Source organism: Lagopus muta, chromosome 6 (genome assembly GCF_023343835.1).
Source record: "Lagopus muta isolate bLagMut1 chromosome 6, bLagMut1 primary, whole genome shotgun sequence".
NCBI lineage: Eukaryota > Metazoa > Chordata > Aves > Galliformes > Phasianidae > Lagopus > Lagopus muta.
Genome location: NC_064438.1, coordinates 58,807,496 through 58,820,749, shown reverse-complemented (window position 1 = coordinate 58,820,749; position 13,254 = coordinate 58,807,496). Strand labels below are relative to the sequence as shown.

Here is a 13,254-nt window from a genome sequence, read left to right as displayed (position 1 = left end):
AGTCACCCACCATCTTAAATCACCCATCACTTCTATAAACCATTTCTTAAAATATTTTCAGAACTTTTTAAAGTGTAGTATTTAGTAACATTATGGACTAAAGCTAGCTCTTGCCTGCCAATACTCATTTCCAGCTCAGCAGCAAAGCAGCATTTCATATGTGGTGCAGCAGCAGGTCCAGCATTAAGCCACAATAATTTATGGAAATCCTGCCATCAGCTCATTTCATGGAAATTAATTTAATTCATTACCAATACAGCAGTTCCTTCCCACTCAGAGCTCTTTTGCTTTGACATTTGACAAGCACAGCCTTCACGTGAAGTCCAAAGATTACATCAAGATAACAACTAACTCCAATGTGCAAAACGCATCTCCCTTTAATTGTTGGCATGGTAGGTAACAGTAAGGTGATCAGGAAGTGGCCCTGAACCCCTGAACTCCCAAAAGAATAAAGGATAAGAGAACCACACCGCTTCCAATCTTCAGCCTTCTCACACAGCTCGCAGTGCGGTTGTACGATTGCATGGCTTTCCCCTAAGCATCACAAGGATGTAGAAGGCTTCTCCTAGCCCTGCACTTTGTAGCATGATGTTCCTCAATGAACTCTTTGGACAACTCTTTACTTTACCAGCACTACCACTTGGCTCATGAGGGGCTCAATGCACAGCACCAAAGCCAACACAAATCACCTCCAATCAGCAGCTCAGAGCTCAGCTCCTCAACCAACCCAGCGTGGCTGGGACTGCCAGCCCCCAGCTTGGGCACCATCCCCTGGGAACCTCCAGCACACGGAGGGTTCATGTGATTTCCCTCATTTATGATGAGGAATTCTGTCAGCATATACCCAAGATCCAGAAGGTGTTCCAAAGTGGAGTGCAATAATGGTACAGCAGCAGTACCTGGAGTGCCCTGGCAGCGGGGCTGTCCTATCCATGCAGCATGAAAAGCCAGAGGAAGCAGAAAGCCCCCCTGCTGATGGCTGTTCTGGGTATTGTTGATTCCTTAGCGCAGATTTCGGCTGTTTGTAGTGGAGGGGGATGCTGTGAATGTAATGCTGTGCAAGAGTAATTTGAAGATAACATTCCTGCAAGTTGTGTTTTCTTTTAAAATCCAAATAGCCTACTCTGCTCTATTTGATATACAAACTATCATCCCAGCTTGAAACTTTCTAAGATTAATTACCATGAGCGAGTGCTATAGAATAAGATTTTTCCTTCCCCCACCTATGTAAGTTTTCACTGAACTCCCTTGAAATGTTTAAATTTAGCTCTCCAGCAGCAAAGAAGCATCCAAATGGCTCTTAAAATTCTGAACAGGAATGGAGCAGTAGCTCTCTCTGCTCCTAAAGCATCCTCATCACTGGGGCCGTGTGACCCCAGAGCCCACATCCCTGCAGGTCCCAGCTCCTTGGTGGCTGCTGGGAGCCCCCAGATTGATCACAGCTGTGGGCAGGAGCCCTGAACATGCAGGTGGAATTAAGCCTGGCTGTGGGTGCAGAATCACCTTCCTGAACCTGGATACCCAGCTTAGTGTGGGAGCAGCTCATAAAAACCACAGCATGCCCTGGGTTGCAAAGAAGCACAACACTCATCCAGCTCCAACCCCCTGCTGTGTGCAGGTCGCCAGCCAGCAGCCCAGGCTGCCCAGAGCCACATCCAGCCTGGCCTTGAATGCCTGCAGGGATGGGGCATCCACAGCCTCCTTGGGCAACCTGTGCCAGTGCCTCACCACCCTCTGGCTGAAAAACTTCCTCCTCATATCCAACCCAAACCTCCCCTGTCTCACTTTAAAACCATTCCCCTTGTCCTATCACCATCCACCCTCACAAACAGCTGTTCCCCCTCCTGTTTCTACGCTCCCTTCAAGCACTGGAAGGCCACCATGAGGTCTCTGTGCAGCCTTCTCTTCTCCAAGCTGAACAATCCCAGTTCCCTCAACCTTTCCTCATAGGAGAGCTGCTCCAGCCCTCTGATCATCAGCTCCTGCAGGGCATGGCAGGATCAAGCCCTGGGCACCTCCTGCAGCTCCATATCACCAAGGAGAACCCAGGGCTGCACTCCTGTTGCATCTAAACCAGGAGGAGGGAAGGATAGAAAGGGAACATTTCTAGTGCCTCCTCTGCCAGCATGAAAACTGGATTAAGTCTTTCTTGCTAACATAGCTGAAATAAATTCAAAAAAATAAGTGCTCCCACATCTGGTTGCAGCTCTCCCAAGGGACTGATTTCCAAGATCACAACAGGGAGGAGGCGGTGCGGAGCTGTCTTCCTACATCTGCTCAAGGAAGTGTTCTTAAATGCCTTCAGATTTGTTGGGGGTTTTTTTGTTTGGCTGGTTTTTTGTTTGTTTGTTTCCCCTTCTGCTCATATGTAACCCACAGTGAGGACGGGACGGAGCAGTCTCTTCTGGCTTATATACCATGGACAACATTGTGTTTCCTTTCATAACTGCATTTTGACCCCCTGTGCATTTCCACCCTCAGGAGCAGCAAACCAGCACTGCACATGTACCCCCCTCGCCCTGGTCCTGCAGGGCACGCAGGCAGACAGTCTGGCTCCAGCCATGCCTTCACATCACACCCAGCAGCACTCAGTCACTGCTCTTCTCTGCATCGCCCACCACAGAGCTTTGCTCCTCATTTGCTTGAAAATGAGAAAGAGGTAAAAGGAAAAATCCTGAACCAAATAATAAGGCATGCTATTTTGCTCAATAACAGGTATGAAGAGTGGAAATGCTATCAAACAGGCTAACAACCTCCCACCAAGGAGCAGAGCTGCTGCCCCAGCTGCCAGAGCCTGCAGAGGCTGTGACTTCCACACGTCCAGTGGAAGAGCACAAGAAGCACATGGAAAAGTGGGAGCAGAACCACAAAGTGCTGCCCCGTAGCAAACAGCCCTGTGCACATCCAGCTGGAGAGCAGCAATGTAGAGAAGTTGAGGTCCTGGTGGGCACCAAGCTGACCATGGCTAGCAGTGTGCCCAGTGGGCAGCAGCACACAGAGCCCAACAGCAGGTGTGGGAGGGACCCTGAGGGCACAGCACAACCCTGCTGGGCTGCCCAGTGCAGGAGGTGGGGGCTCACTGAGGAGCCCAGGGCAGGGACACAGAGATGGGGGAGGGAAAGGAGCGGCTCTGCTGTGAGGAGATGCTGAGAGCTGGGACTGCACATGGGTTCTTCCCAGCCTCAAATTTGACTTCCACTCTATGAAGCCCTCACATATAATTGACTACAGAGACCCTTAGGAATAGTTCTGAGTTAGCTTTCCTATTGCTTATTACTAAGGCACACGCCCATGATTCAGTTATTCAGTTATAAAAATTCCTGATGTTCCAATTACTGGTGTTCAACATGACTTGTAGTTCACATTCTCTCATCTGAACAAAAAAATAGTTAATAAATGTTAATTAATAAGGTACCTCACCTACACCACCTGAAGAGAAAGCCATCTATCAGTGCTGCCACTAGCTGAAAATCCATACAAGAATAATAGAAGCATGCAAAAAGAGAACTGCCTCTGTTCTATAAGGAATGAGCCACAAAGCAGTAAGTATTTAAGATGTCTTGCAGAAATCTGCAGCAAAACTGGAAAACAGATTAAGTTTCCCAAAGTGTTCCACTACCTAAATATCTCCTCTGGTAAGGTGTTATGGCTTCCAGTTAGTGCTTAATGTATCATTAACATCTCTATGGGGTTCTGGAAAATAGGGAAATATTGCCGCCCAGGGAAGTGCTCAAATCCACACTGCATCCATGAAACAACGAAACTCTCAATTTAACCATCATTCCTGTCACATAACCAGCAGCTGCAAAACACAAACTCAGTGCATGAACAGCTTCAGCCCTGGCAATATGTAGGTACAGATATGTCACTGAACATTGACTGGCGTTTCCTAATGCCTTTATGATATTTCCACGGAAGAGGCACCACTGGGGATCCCCACAGTACAGCAGTATCTCTGCTGCCATCCACCTTCACCACCATCACCTGCAGCCGGTCTCTGCTCCTGCGACGCGCACAGCACAGACCCTACAGACGGCCGCTGGAGGTGCAGCGTTGCTCCGGCCCCTTTCTCATCTATAAGCACAGTGACAGCGTCTGGGCAGCCCCTGCAGCTCTCTGTGGGCAGAGGAGAGCTGTGCTGGTGATCCCTGCTGCCTTCATTAGGGCCAAGACAAGCCCTGCAGAAGCCAGCAGGGTCTGCATGAACCCTTTGGCTTTCATAACTGCCTTGTCGCTCCAGCATGCAAAGCCAGCCCTCCGAGTTCATGACATACCCTGACTAAGCACAGGTTTATTAGCTGACCCCCACTCTTCTTTGGGACAAACTTCCACTACAGTTGATGGCTGTGGGTATTAATTCTCTATCCATGTTGGTGAGGGCTCCCCTTGCCCCAGGCAATGCCCTGCACACACAGCCCAGCCCCAACCGGTGGCAGTGGAGCCCAGAGCTGCACACCCATGGCCAGCAGGGAGCACTCAGCAGGCAAAGAGCCCAGGTTACCTGCAGGGCAGGACAGCCTCGCTGCTCAGAACCTGCTTATAAAGCCTAACATCTAGCCTGTCCTTCCTTCCCATCTCCTGCAAAGCAGCCCCGGTGCAACACTGAATTTGTTAGAGGCCATTGGTGCTCTGATAATGAAGCCACAATCCTTTTAAAAAACACACCTTGAAACAATTCATCCTAACCTCGCTGATAAACTCTGAGCTGAGCAGGAGTCAAAGTTAATTATTCTTTGAAGAGCAGATTTTCCTGCATGAGCTCCAGATTATCTCCACCATCTCCACACAGATCTTTGATGATATTAATGAACCTCAGAGTCAGGCTGTGGCATCAGCTTGCTCAGCCCAGCTGCGTGCAGTGGGGGAAGCTATCAGAAGATTATATATGAGGAAATATGGTAGAGATCTTATTGTCAATCTCAGAGGCATTAAATCAAGTTCAAAGGAGATCATTAAAATTCATGCAGTCTAAAATGCAAATCAGTGTACATGTAACTACTGCAGTAAAACTTTTAATAGCTTAAGGTAAATGCCATAAAAAACGACATGAGTAAAATGTATTTATCTGTTCTACCTTTGATGTGCAGTCCCTCATTTGACAATTCTGAGTATTTCCTCTTGTATCAGAAGGATAATAATTTAAGCTAATTTCTTGCAAGGCATTTGGGTTAAAATGAAGATCCAGGAAGAACTACAGTGGAAAAAGCTTTCAATGGAATTTTCATAAAGAAAGTCAACATTATTCCCATGTTTTCTCTTGAAAAATCCAATTTGTTTCCTGACAGCTGGGATGTAAGTGGTGTTTAATGTCTCCAGCCCTTCCCTTGCTTTCTGACTGCTGAACACAGAGTTACCTCCAATCTTTGTCAGTAGGACTCTGGGTTTTGCCTGGTGGCTGCAACTGCCACTGCCATAACTCAGAGCGCTGACACCCAGCCTATCCAGACCTCTGCAGCTGCTCCACTCTTCCAAAATCCTCAGAGAAAGGAAACTCCACAGGGTTTTCAGGTGCACATCACGTGCCACCACTCCATCAATGAGCCAGAAAATTATTCTGACCTTTCCTCATCCACAACAATCTCTAAGCCTCCCATCATCACTGCTGTTTTATAATTCTCCCTCTTTCTTTTTAAAGTAGCCCCGCTCCAAAATTAGATGCAGCATGCTAAGATTAAGCTATATTAGGACCTTCTAATAATACTCCCATCTTTGTAGAGCTCTTCTATTAATACCTCCCCAAATAAGGGCTTTTTTGGCTCAGATTTGCTGAGTTCTGTCAGCCTCCATTTCCATCCCACCACAGAGTGGGGTTGAAGATGCACTGGAGCACCTGCAGCAAGATCTGGAACTTCTGCAAGATCTGGAATCCAGGATGAGAATCAGCCACCTGTGCAGCTTCATAGCCCTTGGAATTGGAAGCTTTCACTTTACTCCACTTCACAAATCCCCAGGGATACCTGTAGGTGCCCAATGGAAACAGGAGAGACTTTGAGCCTTCCCAGGTGAAGCTAAACCTGGTGGGACTCCAGGGCAGCGCTTGGAGCACCAAGTTCCCATCAGCAGGCTCTGTTTTCCTTCCTAACATCAAGGTTACAACTATGACAATAATTAAGACCCGAATCAAGCCAACAGCCTGCCAGAAGTGAAGCCTCTTGCCCCAGGATGTAAATTTGCCACTTTGACACGACATTGGCAGTTCTGCCTCCGTAGGTTTGATTACAGGCTGCGGGAGCTGGCAGATGTTACCTTCCCTACAGGAGGGCTCAGCCACTGTGCCTGGAATGCTGAGCCATATGCTCAGTTCAGATGCAGGCAGCATCCACGTGACTGCTATCAGGAAGGAGGCATGAGATCCACATGCAGATTAAAAAAAAAAAGGGGGAAAAATAAGAGAAGCTCTCAGGAGGAGAAGCTCAGCGAGAGCCCTGCATGCAGCTGGGAAACAGGCAGTGCTCAACGCCATCTCTGAGCTGTTAACAACATGGCACCCTCCACAGCACAAACCAGCGCTCAAGAGCACCAGCTGGACAATTTTTCTGGCAAATAATCTCATTAGTTGATTTTTCCTGAACAACTTAATGAGCAAAAGATAAGGAAAAAAAAAAAGGGCCTTTTGAAATTAATTCCCACTCCTGAGATCTCTCTTCATGCGAGAGGCGGCCGTGGCTCAAGCAGAAGTGGCCCAGGCACATTGCTGTGCTCCCTCCCAGGGCCTGCTAAGTGGCACCGCCTCGTTAGCAGCACCTCACAGAGCTTCAATGAGTGCCCCATGGCTGGGCTGGGCTCAGGGCCCTCTGCCTCCCTGCTGCCCCACTGCCAGTCCCACACCACGCACGGAGCCCATGGGAGAGGGCTCCAGGAGTAAATCCTTGGAAGAAATCCTCTTCCACATTGGTGTTTCAGCCTTTTTCCCTAAAACAAAAACAAACAAAAAAACAAACAGGATATAGAATCGTAGAATTACAAGGTTGGAAAGGACCTACAAGTTCATCTAACCCAACCTACTGCATCCCATTGTATCAGCAGATACTGCAAGCGTTTCCTTTGCCTTTGTTCCTTATTTTATACAATTACTCTGACAAATTCTCTGTAAAGGGGGTGTTCTCTAATGGAGTGGGTGAGATTACACAATGACAGCCTATCCAGCCCAGACCCATTTATTTCTTGACATAGGGAGGCCCTTCTTATGCACCCTATTTCTGAGCACGCAGCCTGGCCCATAGCACTGCTTGTCAGGAGTGGAGACAGCAATGCCTCAAATCTCTGCAAGTATCAGGGCTTTAAATTCAGCTTTAGAGATTTCTCACCTGCTGCAATCTCTTCAGGCAAGTATTGAGAACTTCCCACCTGGCCCATGGTGCTGCTGTTCCACCCAGATGAAATCTGACTCACTTGGGTGCTCCAAACCCAGGGAGACAGGCAAGCTGCAAAGAACAGCCATGCTCAGTGCTTCTGGTATTTGAGATGACTGAAGTAGAAGGCTCAACATCACAGCCCCTATGATCCCAATGGGAGCAGCAGTGCTCCTTCCCAAGGGTGCTCTGCTGCAATCCAATCACTACTTACCTCACCAAGGACTTTCTATCTTCACTTTTTCCCCCTCCCCTCCATTTCTGTCTCCACCCCCCTCCTCCTCTCCCAAAAATATACATCATATTAAAAAAAAATTGAATTCTGAAACTGGCAAGATGGACAAAACCCATATGAACACAGAAACATGTTACAGCAGCTCAGAAGATTACAGTCTCCCTCACATCTGTGCAGAGTCCTCTCATTGCTATTCCCATTCCTGCAGTACCAGAATGATCACCACAGACAGAGTGCTTTCCTAACTGCAATTCATTTATCACTACCACAGCAGTACATCACTAAAATCATTATTGTATAACACAGATGGACAGAATCTTTGGAAGATTTTACCCAAGAGAGGCTGGAGTGCTGTGAGCTGAGCAGCCAGGGAGTGCAGGGAGGCATTGCTGGGACCAGCAGCACTGAGCAGGGCAGCTGGAGATGCTCTGTGATCCAAGGACCTGTTGGAGAGGGTCCAGAGGAGGGCCACAAAGATGATCAGAGGGCTGGAGCACCTCCCCTGTGAGGACAGGCTGAGGGAGCTGGGCTTGTTCAGTCAGCGTGAGGGATGCCCTGGGAACCAGAGCGTACAGGCTGGCACCAGCACCCTGTGGGGAGGAGGGTACCTTGGCAAACCTTCCCTGGGCTGCACAAGGACAGTGACAGTGCAGCTACACACATCCTGCCATGCCAGGCTCTAATGCAGCAACAGAGCTGGGTCATAACCCAGCTGGGGCACAGCTCTGCACACAGGGCAGCACGTCTCACCCTATCACTGTCACCTGGAAGAAGAAGCCAACCCCCAACTCCCCACCAGCTCCTTGCACGGAGTTGTAGAGAGCAATGAAGTTTCCCCTGAACCTCTATGCAAAAGTAATTCAATCATCCTCAGCCTTAATGACTCAGCCTCATCCTCAGTGGTGCTTCAGCTTCCGTTGTCCAGAAAGCAGCTTTCACCTTCAAAGTATTTCTCTGGCACCTCCATACACACATCCTTGTTTTTCAGTGCATAATGCATCTGTACACACCCCTCCTCCACAGCATATACTTACATTTCTGTAACCATACTACATAAAATAGTTAATTATATTTTAATTGACCACAGTAGATAAAGCCAGGAGCAACATGCATACTGTGCTCATTTTTAGCCAGGAAAAAAAAAAAAGGAAAAACAGCCATTCCACTTTTTCTGAGAACAGTGGAAAGGTTAAACACAGCCATTTCACATTCTTCTCATGTATCATACTTGTTTTTTATTGCTATTTTTTATCCATCTTTGCCCACTGGCAATCTGCTCCTGAACTCATGCAAAAATGCCTAAACAACAGCATTTAAAAGATATTTTCATGAGATCCATAGAGCATTTTTCATTCCTTTGCTAAGCCCACCCGTTGCAGATTTAAGCTATCCCCTAATGAATTTGAAAATTAATACACAGATCCAGCCACCAGCTCGGCTGCAGCACTGCAGTAATTCTGCCAATTTAATGTCTGCCACTCCATGCAATAAACGTCAGGGGAAACTACTTCCACACAGCTTCTGAGACCGTGACTGAGCTGAACCAGGGCTTCACTCTGCCCACCCAAACTAAGCGTCATGGCTTGACAAGGAGCGGCTCAAGGGGTGAAAGAGGAGCCAAACACGAGGATTTCTTCCCTGGGTTTCTGTCCTATAGAAATACACGTCTTTGAGATCAGGAGACAGCCTCACAGATCCTTAAATCTGAAGCAACTCATAGGGAGATGGAATCCTGGTATCGTAGGGCTTCCCAGGTTGGAAGGGTTCAGTGAGGATCACTGTGTGCACCTCCTGACTTCCCTGCACTGCAACCTCAGCAGCACCAACACATCTCTCAGCTGCAGCGTGGGCCACAGGGTCCGCCTGGAAGGCACAGAAGCAATTGCATGCAATGGATGCTCTAGACTTCTGTTAGTTCCTATGAAAAGATATCCAGCAGCAGCTGAGTATCTGAGGGGCTTCAAGATCAGGGAGGACAGATTTAGGTTAGATATAAGGAAAAAAAATCTTCTATAGTGAGGATGGTGAGGCACTGGTTGCCCAGTGATGTGGTTGATGCCCCATCCCTGGAGACATCAAAGACAAGGCTGGATCAGACACAGGGCAACCTGATGGAGCTGTGGTGTCCCTGTGCATCGCAGGGGAGTTGGACTAGATGGCCTTTAAAGATCCCTTCCAGCCCTAAGGATTTTATTATTTGATCCCATGTGTAAAAGGAAATCACAACACCTCACTAAGGGAGATGGACTCAGACTTCCAGAACTCCACACCCCTCAGTGTGCTATAAAGGCTGAGCAGACAGCATTTCCCCCCCATGCACTCCTCATCCTGCCTGTCTGAGGCACAACAGTAGGGATAGTGCTGCTGCCTGGAAATGCAGACACAGGAAAACACCGGGGTGAATTGCTGCTGAGCTGAAGAGTAACACAGGAACAAACACAAAACCAAAAATAAAAGTTCTCCCATTCTCAATCTAAAAACACAGATCACATTGAAGCAATCAGGGGGAATTTGTAACAGCGTGACATTCCAAAGCAGAAAGCAACAGCTCTCAGAAGAACACCAAACAAGATGACCCTTAAGGCACCTTCCCACCTAAGCCTTTCTGTGATTCTAAAAGGCTCACCTGCAGCAGCCAAGCACAAGGGTCCTCAGGGCTGCCTGCCATGCAGTGCAGAACAGCTCCAGCTGTTCTCACATCAATTAAGGGAGCTGCAGACCGAGCTTTGTTGCTCTCCCACACTCAATTCTCCAACCCAAGGACTGCTCCTGCCCCAGAGGGAAGTAAACAGCCCCAGCAATTGCACACAGCTGTGTCAAGTGCAGTGCCTGCTGGTTCTTCCCAGCCTTTGGGCTTGGTGGCTTCATCAGTGTGAGCAGCTTAGTTGGAGTCAGGCTGTTTGTTCTGTGCATTACCTTTTAGAGTGCTTTACCCACTGGGTCTGTGGGATGGCACGTGTGTACATACATATGTGTGCATGTATGCACCACGCAGCACTGTGCCATGTATGCCCACAACGTGGTGTAAACTGCCCATCTTTCTCCTCTCCTTCTCCCATCTGCAGCCCTACTGAGCTCACAGCCATTTTTCTGAAGACAGCTGAAGTGTTCTATTCATTTTACTTGTCTTTTCCTCCTTGCCCTAAAAGGGAGATTATTTCTCTTGGTATTCTTCCCAAATCAATAAATTTATTCAGCCCATCTGCTCCGACTTTAGCATGTTCTCCTTTAATTTGCAACTATTTGTTAAAACACCAGAAGTGTAATTCCAAAAATGCTACAGGTGGAAGAGATACTTCACATAAAAAACATAAAAATCAATGAAGGCAACGTTTGAATAGTTTAAAAACAAGGTTTACCTTGTTAACCCAAACCAGGGCGAGCAGAGGGCTGACAGATGGTGGTGGCACAAGGGACTTAGGTGTGTGGGGTGCAGGCAGGAGGAGCAGGCAGATGGGTGCTGGGATCACAGGGCCACCACAAGGACACGGGCTTGGCCAACAAGGATCACAGAATCAAACTTCAGGGATTGGAAGGGACCTCTGGAGATCGTCTAGTCCAACCCCCTGCTAGAACAGGTCCCCTAGATCTGTTCTAAACCCCCTAAAGCCCAACACCAGCAGCAATCCCTGTGAACTCACCTTGATGGAGCAAGCACTCAGTTGATGGGCATGCAGAGGGGCTCTGCTTGGATGCTGAGGCATGGGATGTGCCCTCATGTGATGCCTGAGGTGGGGAGATCATCTTCACACCAAGCTAGAATAATCTCATTGGTGGGTGAGGGAAAACTTCTTCAAGCTCCCTTTGTGATATTGTTTGTTCAAGAGGCATCTGGATGAGGTGCTATGAGATGAGTAGTTTAGTGGTAGTAATGGTGATGGGAGGATGGTTGGACTTGATGATCTTGTAGGTTCTTTCCAACCTTGTGATTCTATGATTCTATGATTGAACTTAATACATTTCTCATTGAAAAGTTAAATCACTGTGAAGTAAAGAAAAATCATTAAAACTGTGTGTTATCTGTTGGAGAGCATTAATGGGATTGTTGGTTTACTGATGACTTTGGACACACGTGGGCAGAGGGCAGAGCCTTGGAGAGCACTGCTGGTGTGTCAGTGCCCCCCGCCAGCCACATGTGTGGGCATTTGCCCATTCTCCAGGGTTTGTATCAGTGAGGCTGTGGATGCCCCATCCCTGCAGGCATTCAAGGCCAGGCTGGATGTGGCTCTGGGCAGCCTGGGCTGCTGGTTGGCGACCTGCACACAGCAGGGGGTTGAAACTGGATGAGCACTGTGCTCCTGTGCAACCCAGGCCGTTCTGTGATTCTGTGATCAGAGTGCAAGCTGTGCCCTTTGCTGCAGCTCTCCTTAGGATCAGCTTCCCAAAGTGGCTCACCAGTTTGCTTTATAACCTTTCATGCTTACTTGTGAGCACAGAACATGTCCCTTTGTCTTAAGGGATGGCTGCAGCTCCCCACAACCAGCCCATCAGCTCTTCAGTGCAGGAGGCTCAATTACACCTTAAGAGCAGAACAGCAAACTGTTAACTAATTCCAGCAAAGCACTGCGGCTGGGGCTCATTCATAATTTAATTCCAGAATTCCGATGCTAAAATGTTCTTAATGCAAAATTAAAGGTCCCTTTTTAATAATGCCATCAATATTTTGAAGCTTTGGAACTTGGTATTTTGATGCCATTCAGCAAGAGAAATGGCTGCGTTCCCAAAGGCAGTTTGAGCTCACTTTTTGCTCTCTGATGGATTCTTATATCTGTTCCCAAGCCTGGCTGCCCCAGCACCAACCGGTCCCTCTGCAGGGCCCTCCATCAATGCCACATTTACCTCAATTTCTTCCCAAGTGTTGTTGGCTTTCCAACATTACACAGCTCTTACATTAAAAGCAGATAATGGTTGGATACATTTCTCATTACATTCTTAAGATCTGTTTTTCTGCAGAGGATCTGAAAGCCTTTGTCTCTTCCATTATCATTTTTTAATACAATGCTTAGTTAATTTTACTTATGCATTTAACTTCATTGAGTTGGCAAAGTCACCAGCTGCTGGGAACTGATAGAAAGGCCAGGAGGGAAGCCATGCCCATCACGGGTCTGCTTTGCTTCATTTCTGGTGTCTCCCATTGGATTGCACTCACAACATGCTGATTAGACTTACTGCACTCTATTAACTCTTATTCACCATTAAAGGTTCCCAAATCTTTTCACATTGTGGAATCTGCACAGGAAAGGTGAACTTCAGAGGTTTATTTCAGAGCTCGGGAGAGATTTTTGAGGCTCAACTACACGGCATCCCTGGGACCAAGGCTGGGGAGCATTGTTTCACATCTGCCATCACTGCTGCAGGTCATAGAGTCACAGAATGGTTTGGGTTGGAAGGGGCCCTTCAAGGCCCTCTGGTCCCACTGCCTGCAGTGCACAGGGCACCCACAGCTCCATCCGTGCTCACAGCCCATCCCCTGACCTCTGCTGTCTGCAGGGATGGGGCAGCACCGCCTCTCTGGGCAGCCTCTATGGTCACACCTGGCTCTGGTTGTGTCCCAGGACAGCAGGAACGTGTTGGGCAGGAGCTATGAGCAGCAGGTGGGCAGCCTGCATGTTGCTGAGGGGCAACTAATAACTATCACTCTTAGTGATGGAATATCTATCACTCTTA

The 13,254-nt window shown here is 48.0% G+C and overlaps 1 long non-coding RNA gene across 1 annotated transcript; it reads right to left on the bottom strand.

The window, feature by feature from the left end:
- Positions 1-2,866: 2,866 nt before the first annotated feature.
- On the bottom strand, positions 2,867-10,429 carry LOC125695125 (uncharacterized). The gene is made up of 3 exons (XR_007377812.1): positions 10,214-10,429; positions 7,308-7,424; positions 2,867-6,912 (listed from the first exon to the last, which is right to left on the bottom strand). It is a non-coding gene; the product is annotated as an uncharacterized LOC125695125 (long non-coding RNA).
- Positions 10,430-13,254: the final 2,825 nt, after the last annotated feature.